This window comes from Alexandromys fortis, unplaced genomic scaffold (genome assembly GCF_014885135.2).
Source record: "Alexandromys fortis isolate MF-2015 unplaced genomic scaffold, M_Fortis_MF-2015_v1.1 scaffold_33, whole genome shotgun sequence".
NCBI classification, from domain to species: Eukaryota; Metazoa; Chordata; class Mammalia; order Rodentia; family Cricetidae; genus Alexandromys; species Alexandromys fortis.
The window spans coordinates 1,114,162-1,127,025 of record NW_026067917.1 but is presented as its reverse complement, the minus strand read 5'-3'; the positions used below and the strand labels follow the sequence as shown (position 1 = coordinate 1,127,025).

Here is a 12,864-nt window from a genome sequence, read left to right as displayed (position 1 = left end):
ATCAACATGAGTGAGTTCAAATGCAGATTCTTCACTAGTTGAACACAAAGATTAGAAAACAGGAAAAGATAGGTCAGATGGACTCCTGTGAGCTTTGTCCAAGCTCTGACCTACTATAGTTGTGAGAAGAGAGACATGTGTTTCTTTGTGCTATTAAGGTTTTGGATGTTTGTCGTGCCACCAGAGACCAAAACATATAACATTACAAAGAAAAAAGGGGAAGGGGAAGGTGCATGATGTAGAACACAATAAAATAAGTATTTTAACGATGTGTTCTCAGTAAGTACTTAAGTCACTCAAATCCAAGGGATTTTATATGACTAACATAAAAAGAGGCATTGCACCTTTACAACTAACATGGAATGAAAATATTTGAGTTATCAGTTAGAAAATACTGTGTGTAACATCTCTTTGTTTAGAGATAAGATTTTAGGAAGCTTTATTGCATTATAATCTTAGGTGAGTTACTTGTTTGTATAGAGGAATGAGCATTTACACATGTCTATATATCCTTATCTAGGTGTGCAAACACATGTATATAATACACAGATGCATGAGCAAATATATATATAATTTAATATGGAATTATTTGACATTTAAATCTTCTAGTGTTCTATAATAATAAAAAAATTTTCTCTTTATAGTTTATTAATTAGTTGGGCAAAATAAGTGAAAGCAATTATTAATTCAAGTAGAGACTAATCGACATGAACTGTAGTGAAATATATGAAACCTCACATATCCCATGGATACTTTTAATCCAGATGCATTGTGCTTTCTGATTCCTTTACTTTATAATATCAAATAAATAGAGGAATACTTCCTTAATGATAAAATGTATCCTTTTTGTATTAAATGACAGCAACAAATAAACCTCACCAGAAGAGAAAAATGAAAATTTAAATGTCAAAATATGATAGCTAATATAAGATGATGACATCTTAAAATATTGGGGAAATGTTCTCTATTATAACAATCAGGTCCTGAAGGTCTCATTAGAAGTCTTTTTTTATTTATTTTATTTTATTTTATTTTATTTTATTTTTTGGCCATAAAGGCTCTTTATTTATGTTTTACATCTCTAGAAAAAGAATCCCAGGATTTTCCCTCCTGTGTGCTTTCGTCTTGCCTCTTCATGGTCCATGATGCCAGCTGAGGTGGTCAGTACAATGCAGCCAAACTGACGGGACGGGAGCAGATTGTTCTGCCATTTTTCTAGGTCTTTGAGTTGCACATCAAATCTAGGGCTTATCACTCCACACTTGTTCAACCTGCCAGTGAGGTTCACGACGATCTTCCCAGCTCTATGGTCGTCAATGATTTCAAATTCACCAATGTAACCGTGCTTCATCATCACGGTTAGGAACCGAACGATGACTTTGGAGCAGGGCCTGATGAGGACCTGGCGTTTGCCTCTCTTCTCTGCATTGTTGATGCTCTAGAGAGCATTGGCCGAGACTTTCATGGTGGCGGCGCGGGAAGATGGCCGAAAGAGGAGAAGTCTTAAGGATGAAACAGAGTTATAAGATTCCACCACTCTGGTTCATTTATTTATTTACTTATTGAAAATAGATTTTTTTCATAAATAATATATTCTGATTACAGTTTCTCTCCTCCTACTCTCCCAGTTCTTTTCTACCTCCCCTCCCATCTTTCTGTCTCTCACTAGAAAAAAGAATCACCTAAAGAATAATAATAAAAATAAAATAAGATAAATAAAAACAAATATATTGGAACATGACGAAATAAGAAAAGGAGTCAAAGAAAAAGCACAAGAAATGCATAAACATGCAGAGACACACAAATTCACACCAGTAGGAATTCGATAAAAACACAAAGCTAGAAACAATAATATGTACAAAGGACCTTTAAGGATAAAAATCAAATGCCCCAACTTAGCATTATGAGGCAAGGAACCTCCAAAGATACCATTAAGTTTATTTTGTGTTGGCTACCTACTGCTGGTCATGGGTCTGACTCCTAAGAGTGTTATCTACTCTTGAGGCTCACAAATGTTTTGGAGACCTGAAAGAAAGTAGAAAAAAATGATTATTTTATGTAAAATTGTAAAATACCAAGAAAATCTTCTAATCAAATTTTGTAGGTGAGGAAATTCAGATTAAGTCATACAATCAAAATTAGTATAGTGGGCAAGTAGAGAAACCTCAGTTTGAAGCTGCATCAGGACTTATTTATAGTTTTCTATTATTTTCATTATTATAGAGTTCTTATTCATCTGCCAGGGGATATTAAAATAAATATTTATAGTGCAAATTTTTGAGTACCTCTGTATTCTGTGTTCAGTGAAAATAACTCTTTTCAATAGGCTATTGGCTGTATTTTATACTTGAGGAATCTTTGACTAACTGAGTATATCATTACTGCTTTAGAAACAGAATTGTAAGAATAAAACTCTACTCTGGCCTTGGTACTAGTATTAAATATAGTTAAGAGTCAGCCCTCTGACCTTTGATTCATTTCAACAAAGTTGTTGGAAAAGCTAATTTTTTTAGGACTTTATAACTTCTTCAAATAGGAATTTTACTCTTTAGATAGAGAGAACTCATAATCTAGAGTAGTCATGATGTCAGATTTCCCTCTATATGCTGTGGATATGTTTTATTACCTTCGGCAGGGCTGAATATAGGCCCAGAATATATATAGAGAATAAGCAGAGTGAGAGAGTGATGCCATGTAGCAGCCAAAGCAGAAAACTCTTGGAACCTTACTAGTAGGTCACAACCTTTTGGCGATCCACAAATGAATAGAAAGGGTTAATTTAAAATGAAAGAGTTAACTAGGAGTATGCTTAAGTTATTGGCTAAACTGTTATAATTATCATTTGGTTAAGGACAAGGATACGTCAAGGACTTTTACTCCCAATAGTGCTTCCTATAATTCAAACAAATTAAAAGCTGGCCCTAAAAGATTTAATGTAAACATGTATTGATTGAATAAAACAAGACAAGTATAGGCACATCACTACAGACATGGATATTGGGTTGTTTTGTACTGCGGAAACTTTAAAAGACTGTTGTCACACAGTAGCACCTCAACTGATGTGCCACAGTCCACCTTCTATACATTTTATCATGTTTTTCTTATTTATTTACTTTATTGAGCTCTACATTTTTCTCTGCTCCCCTCCCTTTCTTTCCCCTCCACTTCAACCCTCTCCCATGGTCCCCTTGCTCCAAGTTTACTCAGGAGATCTTGTCTTTTTCTACTTCCCATGTAGATTAGATCCATGTGTGTCTCTCATTATTGTCTAGGTTCTCTGAGATTGTGATTTGTAGTTTGGTTTTCTTTGTTTTATGTTTAAAAACCACTTCTGTGTGAGTACATGTAATAATTGCCTTTCTGGGTGTGGGTTACCTCATTTAATATGATGTTTTCTAGTTCTATCCATTTGCCTGCAAATTTCAAGATGCCCTTATTTTTCTGCTATGTAGTACTCCATTGTGTAAATGTACCACATTTTTCTTACTTATTCTTCAGTTGAGGGGCCTTTAGGTTGTTTCCAGGTTCTGGCTATGACAAACAAAGCAGCTACAAGTACAATATTTGTTTCATAAAATAATTCAAGTTTCTAGTGGTATTATATGTACATAAAATATATTAATAACAATTTTCTTTATATATATTAATTTTTTAAAAAGTTTGTTTAACAGATTGATTGTGGAGTGGATAGAGTAAGCTCCTATTCCAACTCCTAATTCCAAAAATTCATTTAATATTTTGTCCTCAAATAGAGGATATAACAACAGATAATTGACAAGAACAGGTACTATACTGGTCTTAGCCAAAAAACTAAGAAGTGATTCAATTTCTATCTCTTAATGGAAAATCACATTATATTTAATTACATATACACAAACACATATCAAAAAATTTATTTTGAATATTGATATATTATTTTTTGTAGTCATGTATTTATAAGTGTACATGTATACATTCATAAGCACATATATAAAATTCACTCAAGGAGCTCACAGTTTAAATGCTTATCATTTTTATTTATTTATATAAGACTTTACAGACATATGTATTATTTTCTAAGTGTTTGAGGCCTCAGAATCTGTTTTCGTGTCTGAAATTCTATGTTTCTAAAGAACCCTGTCTTTAAAACTCACATTCTTTCCTTCACAGGGCACAGGTGATAGGTGATGCTTAAGGTTAGGTAGGTCAAGGGTAGGTTAGCAACTCAGTCAACAAAGCAATTTTTCATATGTGATGGATTATATATTTTAATTTTATCATAGAAGAAATCACATAGATAAAATTTATCTTAATCTTAAATCTTCTTTTTGCCTAAGTTTGTCCCATCAACACCAAGAGAATACATATGGCACAGAGCCGTCAGGACAGCAGCATGGATCAGTTTGCACCATTAGTCCACGAGGATGTCAAATTACCCAGAGCAGCAGAAGATGCTCTACTTGTGAACTCACACCTCCTCTCTGAACTGAAAATTCACAAAGGGAAGATGAAGTGTGTGAAGAAGACTGATTGGCAGCATCCCAGACTATAGACCTAGGAAAAGGTGAAAATGAAGAGCTTAGCATTTAGAAGGCTCAGAGCTAAGAGCTTCAGCTGCTTACACCTACAAAAGAAATGCAGCCAAATGAAGCAGGTAACCATTATCATTTTATATCTTAGGGCGAGAACCATTTTCCCTGTCGGACCTAGAAATCTAGGGGCTGTAAGCCAAGGAGCAATGTGAATGTTATGTGCTATCCGTGGCAATGGGCAGTTAGCAATGTTTCGTGGTGTTAATCTCAGAGATACCAAGATTGACCCTGAGTGTAAAACACATTCATATCATTCATGGGATTGCTCACAGTCACTTGCAATTTAAAACTGAGTCACAAGGAGCACCATAAAAAATGACATAAATACCACGAGCACTTCCCTAAAGCAGTTTTTATTAGTATCAAACTGATAATGGATACAAGTTTTTTCTTGTTTAGGCTTGTTACCCAGCTAGTCATTCTTAGCTTGACAGCCTTATAAAAGTTCTTCTGTCTCCAAGGAATGCTGGTTTGTCAGAGTGGGCAGGAGGAAGACTGTTGATAGCTTATAATATAGAGACATTAGAATTCCTGCCATTAGTGATGGGTCCTTCTTCATCTGCCTTTTGTGTAAGAGTTGAGCTCTCTCCTATACAGGGGAAGATCACCATCTCTATTGCAGAGCCTAACAAGGCTATTAAAAGTGAGCCTAAGAACCTATGGTATAAATACTAGCAAGATATAAAGCATGGTATCCCAGGGCTTTGTTTGCTAACATACACTGATAAATTTAATATTTTTTTATTTTCTCCCCTCTTCAGAAAAAAAGGAGTAATGTGTATACAAAATATATCTCAGGGAATACAATGCACAAATTATGTAGAATTTATATGAAATCTCATATATAGAATCCCTCAAGTCCTGTCATTCTGTAGGAAATCTTGTAGTTAGAGGGCAAGTCATGGCAGATCCAATTTACTCAAACGCTTTCTGACGGCAGAGGAATGAACCTGGAGAGTAAACCCACCAAATTGCTTCCAGTTCCTCAGGAACAATTAATAGGTTCACCATGAAACTATAGGCTGTCCACTTCTACATCAAGTGAAAGAACCAAGACAATGCATCATGGGATAATAAGTTTTCCTACAAAACGCTTGTACACTTTAGTAAAAAACTGATGGAAAAAGATTGAGCATGGACAGAAGTGCTCAAAATCTAACTGAGAAAACACAGAGAAAGAAATTACTTTTTAAAAATAGGGAATGTGAGTTCATCTTAAAACGGAAATGAAAGTGAAATTTAAACCTTCCCAGTAAGATAACTTTTAAAATTAAAGTGATTGTATAAACTTTTGTGACAGCTACTTAGAAAGCAAATGCTAATTTGTTAGTGTAGATGTCAGCATTTAAAAGTGCTAGGATGTCCACTGTAGTGATAACCATAGTTAAAATAGTTATATCACAGTATATAAGCCCCTCCTCCCATGCTCTACATGCCTACTGTAGTGATAACCATAGTTAAAATAGTTATATCACATAGTTATATCACAGAATATAAGCCCCTCCTCCCATGCTCTAAACTAGCTCTTTCTCTGCTTAGAGTATCCAATGTGTCAGGGTTAGCATCACTGTTTAAAAAGTGTCTTGCATGGTTTCTTAATAATATCTTTTTCATGTTTTGCTTGTACTTCAGTATTTGGACCATCTTTTACTGTTGACTATACAATAAATATGCATTGGATGTATAGAAAAACAGAAAAGGGGCTCTTTCTTCATATACACATTAACTCTGTTCTAAAGCCAGAGTCATTTGTTCAATTGATGAACATTAGTTTAATAACAGCTTCATCAAGCACAACACTAATTCTTGTATGTACTCCCTCACTGTCTGAATTTTTCTCATTTCTTTGATTTTTTTATTTTTTATTGGAAACATTAGAAATATTTATTTATTTATTTATTTATTTATTTATATCTTTATTACTGGTTGATCCTTCCCCAACCCCTATTCTTCTTCATTTCTGCTTAAGGATTTCCACATCTAGTATTTCTTTTTTCGTTTTCTTTTTTAAATGTCTTTTATTGGTTTTATTGAGCTGTCCATTTTTCTCTGCTCCCCTTCATTCCATTCCATTCCCCTTCATCCCTTTCCCAGGGTCCTCATGCTCCAAGTTTACTCAGGAAAGCGTGTCTTCTTATACTTCCCATGTAGACTAGATCCATGTATGTCTCTCTTTGGGTCCTCATTGTTGTCTAGGTTCTCTGGGTTTGTGATTTGTAGGCTGGTTTTCTTTGCTTTATGTTTATAAACCAATTATGAGTGAGTATATATGATAACTGTCTTTCTGTGTCTGGGTTACCTCATTTTATATGATATTTTCTAGCTCCATCCATTTGTCTGCAAATTTCACGATATCATTATTTTTTCTGTTGTACCACATTTTCCTTATCCATTCTTGGTCAAGGGCATTTAGGTTGTTTCCAGCTTCTGGATATGACAAACAATGCTGTAATGAACATAGTTGAGCACACGTCCTTGTGGTATGATTGAGCATCTTTTGGGCATATACATAAAAGTGGTATTGCTGGGCCTTGAGGAAGGTTGTTTCCTAATTTTCTGAGAAATTGCCATACTGATATGCAAAGGTATTCTACCACTTTGCACTCCCACCAGCAATGCAGGAGTGTTCCCTTACCCTTTGCCCCACAACCTCCCCAGCATAAGTTGTCATCAGTGTTTTTGATCTTGGCCATTCTTAACAGTGTAAGATAGAATCTCATAGTTATTTTTTCTTGCATTTCTCTGATGGCTAAGGATGTTGAACATTCCCTTAAATATCTTTTAGTCATTTTAGATTCCTCTGTTGAGAGTTCTCTGTTGAGGTCTATACTCCATTTTTTTATTGGATTATTTGTTTCTTTATGACCAATTTCTTGAATTTTTTGTATATTTTGGAGATCAGACCTCTGTCTGATGTGGGGTTTGTGAAGATCTTTTCCCGTTTTGTAGGTTGTCGTTTTATCGACCATGTCTTTTGCTTTACTGAAAAGCTTCTGTATAGCAAAGGACACGGTTGACATGTTTATTTTTCAACCATGACTTAATTCATAATATAACTTTATACATTTGCAGGGAACAAGTGTTTAAAAATGTTGTTTAGTCTAATATTTACTTTCAAAAATATTAGCAGTATTCTCTGTGAGTGCATATGTTTGCTTGTCTGTTTAATCCTACAATATTCATAAGAACTCAACTTGCATATTTGGAAGGAAGTTTTTGTTTGCTCTCTTGATAAGAATAAAACACGATGTGACAGGAAGCAAAACGCAACCATTAATTCACTTAGCAATTTATTCTTTTATCATTATTGATGTCTTTCTTTTTGTAAGAGATTGTCAATCTTCAGAGAGCTCTTTGGTTTCCTGCCCTCTCTCTTCTTGCTGTACGAAATATTCAATAATTTGAGTTAAAATAAATTCTATTTTACATTGACTACATGGTAATGACTAAGATCCCATGGTCTTTAACCCTGTACTATTTAACCCTGTCTATAACCCAAATACTATTTTTTTGTTGAAATGTATTTCCTCCATTTAAAATAATCTTCATCAATAGAAGATATTCAGAATTTACTGTTTTGCAGAATTGAGGAGTGGAAAGAATTGGTGTCCTTTTTGTAGCTGCCACGTTTAAGGCAAAGCAGCAAGCAAGTGGATATGTGAGGACGGAGAATATTGCGCTTATCTTTTACTATTCATCTCTGTGTTTGGTAGGAACCACTAGAATATCTGGGAAAGTGCTCCAAGTATCCTGGATCCTTGCCCAAACTGCCTGAATTCACCGTGTGCTTACCATGAAATGTGGAATCAGCCAGTGTTTCATTTCTGTTAGGAAACTATTTGTAGTTCTCAGGCTATTAATTGCATTCAGTTTTCACTCCACTTGATTAATGTTCTCCATTGATGACCATCTCAGGAGTAAATTCCGACTTACCTTGTGATTGCCAAGGTATTTTATTTATCCATGAAAAAAGTTATTATGTTTATGTGTTATTGGATTTTCAAACATTCAAATACTTGAACCAGAAAGCTTTTAAACCGAGCTATTAAAATTGATTAAAACTTAGGAATTGGGTGAAATTCTCATTACACAGCAAGACTTCAGGTAGCAAATACTATTTAGAGTTTTTGTTGAAAAGAAATGTATTTCTTCCATTTAAAATGATTTAAACTTTCTATTAAGAAGTACAATTTTATGAAGATGTCATAACAAACAATCTCTGTTTCAGTTATTTTGAAGATAAAAGTGTATGCTTTCTTCTTTCAGCATTATTCCTGTGAAATTGATGTTTTTGATAACATCGGCTATAATTCACTCACTGCCATTTCAGTGTGATTCACTATAAATCTCTTTGAAGTAAAAATCAGCTGAAAATTAAGCATTTGCTTTCTAAGCACTGGGAGGTTTGACTGTATACGATGCTTTTATTATTTTAGTTGCAAAGTCACTTTCCAGGCTATAAATCTGAAGGTGAAGAGTACTCTTAATGGATATGGGAATATTAGATTTTTAGATATTTTAATTCGTCTACTACATAAATAATTATTTGGCATATGCTACATGGTAGGCATCATGTGGGTACAAAGATACAAATATAAAGGAAAGCAGATTTGTTTCTACTCTTTTTTTTGCTGAATATGGCAGGCAAGCCATACATTAATAAAACATCCACAAATATAACTCAGTTACAACTGAGACATGTGGGAGAGCTAGGCTGGTCACCAACAAGCCTCAGAAACCTGTCTCTGCCCCCCCAGCACTACTGCAAATAGAAGCATGCACAATGTCCAGCGTTTTACGAGGATTCTGGAGATTTGAACTTAGTTCCTTATGCTTGTTAGTGAAAAGTAGCTGCTGAGACATTTCTCCAATCCAGTTGTAGTTTTATCAGGTTACAACCAAATATACTCACCCATGTTGTCATTTTATATTACAGATATTTTATGTCACATATTCTAAATGTGATTTTTGTCCCTTCTAAAATATTATTTATTATTTTATTTTATATGTACAGTTTGGTGTTTTGCCTTTGTATATGCCTGTGTACCATGTGAGTGAAGTACCCACAGAGGCCAGAAGAGGGCATCTGAACCCCTGGAACTGGAGTGAGAGATGATTGTTGAGTTGCCCTATGGGAAACTGGGAACTCAGGTCCTCTGTAAGAGCAACAAAAACCCTTAATCACTGAACCACCTATCCAAGTTCTAATCATTTACCATTGATTAATAATTTATATTAATGAGAATAAGTAGTTTTAATCTCATACAGTCAAAACAAACATTTAATATATATTTCATTGTTATTTCGCTGTAATTTCAAATTTTAATAATTGTGGAAACATTTCCTTTAGGTGTTGCTACATTTTAAGCCTCTTAACGCATACAGCTGATGGAGGTTTCTTTCCCCACCTCCATCATAATCCATGGTGTTGGCCCATATAACTCTATGAAAACTGTTCTAATGAGAACAGTCCATGGTTGAAAGCCATGCGTAGTGAATTACCTCTCATTTAAAGATCTAGAACTTATTATTATTAGACTTAAATGAATAGTGTTTTGCTGCTTGGTCTGAAACTTGCTTAGTTCAATAGGCTAGCTCCAAACTTTCAGTGATTCTACTGCCTCTGGGATTACAAGCGTGCACTGCCAGCCTCTAACTGCAGATACCTGAAGACCCAGACAGGCTGATCTTTCCAGATGGCTAACTCACCTGGTTGGCAGTTAGCAGCTTCCCTAAGGCTACATCTCAGCTACAAAGATTTCTCAGAACATGGTGATTAAGTTCTGACAGGAAATGACCCATGAATGAGATTCCAAAGGACAAAAATAAAAGGACAAATGAGATACAATCTATGTCCACAATCAGCCTAGTATCATTTTGCTGAATATATATGGAAAAACATCAATAATAGAATTCCAAGAAAAGGAGCAAGTAATAAATTTTATTTCAGATCAATATTTAAAACGTGTAATTCAACAAATGATACAGAAAGACCCTCTGTAGCCCAGCTGGCCTTAACATTGCAATCTTCCTTTATTAGTCTCCTGAGTGGGTGAGATTACAGGACTGTGCTACTATACGTGGCTTAGAACAAAAAAAAACAAATTTATGCAAAAAATAAAAATATCCAATGTAGAGGACAACCAGGAAGAAAACCAAATGATCAACAGTAAAATGAAAAGTATTTGCCATACATGGCACAAAATTAAATCTTTATTTATTTATTACTTCTGGAAAGGTGTCTGTTGTGTCGTGTGTGTGTGTGTGTGTGTGTGTGTGTGTGTGTGTGTGCCATGTATGTTTGGATGCCACAGAGGAGGTCAGAAGAGTGTGTCACATACTGTGGACTTGGAGTTACAGGTGGTTTTAAGCTGATAGATGTGGATGCTTGGAGTGTCTGCAAGAACAACAAATTCTCTTCCCCACTACTGCTGTGGATTGGGTAGAGTTGCATCTGCAGGTTATGGCTTGTGTTAGAGGATTGGTCCTAGTATGGTGATGTCAGGAGACAATGTGGACATTTAAGATGTGGAGCCCTGTGAGAACTCCTTCAGAAGCTGAGGATGCAATCTTTGGAAGGGGTTATGCTGTTCTTATGTGGCACAGAGTTAGGTCTCAAGAGAGATTTGCAAGAATAAGTCTGATCCCTGAATTGCTCTCTACTTTCCTGTCTCCAGATGAGCCCTCTTTTTCTCACTACACCTGCCAATCTGTGAGAATACCGACTATGAGCAGAGCTGAGAGAGCATCGGTGTCCAGGTGCGAAATCTGCAGAATGAGGAGCTGAATAATCTCTTATATACAAGTTCAGGCCACCCCAGATACTTTATTATAGTAACAAAAACAGATTGGTATGCTACCTTTATTTCATAATAGATTGACAGCTAGGTCCCTGGCTTTTATTTAAATCTTTTATGGTTGTTGCATAGAAAACCAATCATATGATTTTCAGACAGTATAAAATGAAAATGTGGGGACTTGGTTAAGAAATTATTTAAATTTTAGCATAATTATTTCATAATATGAAATGAAAGTAAATACAAACAGCATCCCTGGAGACATAGGGCTCAACATGACTGTACAGTTTACATGCTATAAAGCAATTCTCTTGCTCTCTGTGTGAGTTTGTGTGTGTGTGTTTGTGCATGTGTAGTATGCATACATGTGTCTGCATCATCATATTGTGAGGGTGCATGTGCATGTGGAAGCCCATGTTGGCATGCATGTTTTCCTTCATCACTCTCCACATACTAGACTGAGTCAGGGTCTCTTGCCTAGCCTGGAGCTCACCATTTTGAGTAATGTGACTAGACAGCTTGTTTCAAAAATCTTTGCTTCGTGCATGTTGTGATTGCAGGTGGGCTGGCAGGTACCTGTTGCTTTGATGTGGCTCTAGGTGTCTGAGATCTGCGCTTCCCCTCTGCACAGCTACTGTTTTCCCTACTGAGCCATCTCTTCATAGCTTATGGCATATTTTTAAAATATTATTTGTTGGATGAACGCTACATAAATAAATGAGAGAAAGAGTAGCTCTTTCAGCAAATGATATTGGACAACTGGATAGCCATGTACAAAATATAAATCTAGACTACAGTCATATATCTTACACCAAGAAAGCGCTGAAAATGAATCACAGAACTGAATGAGAGCTAAAACTAGGAAATTTTGAAAAGAAAACACAGCAGTAAATCTTTTTGCTCAAGTGATAGACAAATAAAATAGCACAAGCAGCAAGCTAAAAAGTAGGTAAATTGAACATCAAAATTTTTTAAATTATGTGTCAAACAACAGCATCAGGAAATCAAAAGCGACAATCATATATATCAATGAAGACCTTGTATCCAGAACACATACTGTGTGTTCTTACAGCTCAGTGATAAAACACACAAACAAACAAAAACAGCAGCCCAGTTAAACAACTCCAAAGAACAACTCAAAAGAAAGGCACAAATGGCCAATGTTCACAGGAAACATTATTTATTAAAGAAGTCCTGAAAATCACAATGAGATAATCACTCTATACTCTTTGAGAAACTGGAAGGCCCAATCACTGATGGTAGAACTGTAAAATGGTACCACCACTATGATAAAGGATTTGGTCATTCTTAAAACAGTAAAGAAAGAATCAGTACTTAGCCCCACAGGTCTTCTCCTAGGTATGTTTCCCAAAGTAATACAAATACATTTCCCTACATGCAGAATTGTATATGAATGCTTATAGCAGCAGCATTCAGATGGACTGACAAGTGGAAAATGTTCAAGCGCCCAACCATGGAGGAGTGGATGTGCTGAG

The 12,864-nt window shown here is 35.4% G+C and overlaps 2 pseudogenes; both read right to left on the bottom strand.

The window, feature by feature from the left end:
- Nucleotides 1-1,048: 1,048 nt before the first annotated feature.
- On the bottom strand, nucleotides 1,049-1,465 carry LOC126500191 (40S ribosomal protein S15a-like; annotated as a pseudogene).
- A 2,194-nt stretch (nucleotides 1,466-3,659) lies between these two features.
- On the bottom strand, nucleotides 3,660-3,822 carry LOC126500284 (uncharacterized; annotated as a pseudogene).
- Nucleotides 3,823-12,864: the final 9,042 nt, after the last annotated feature.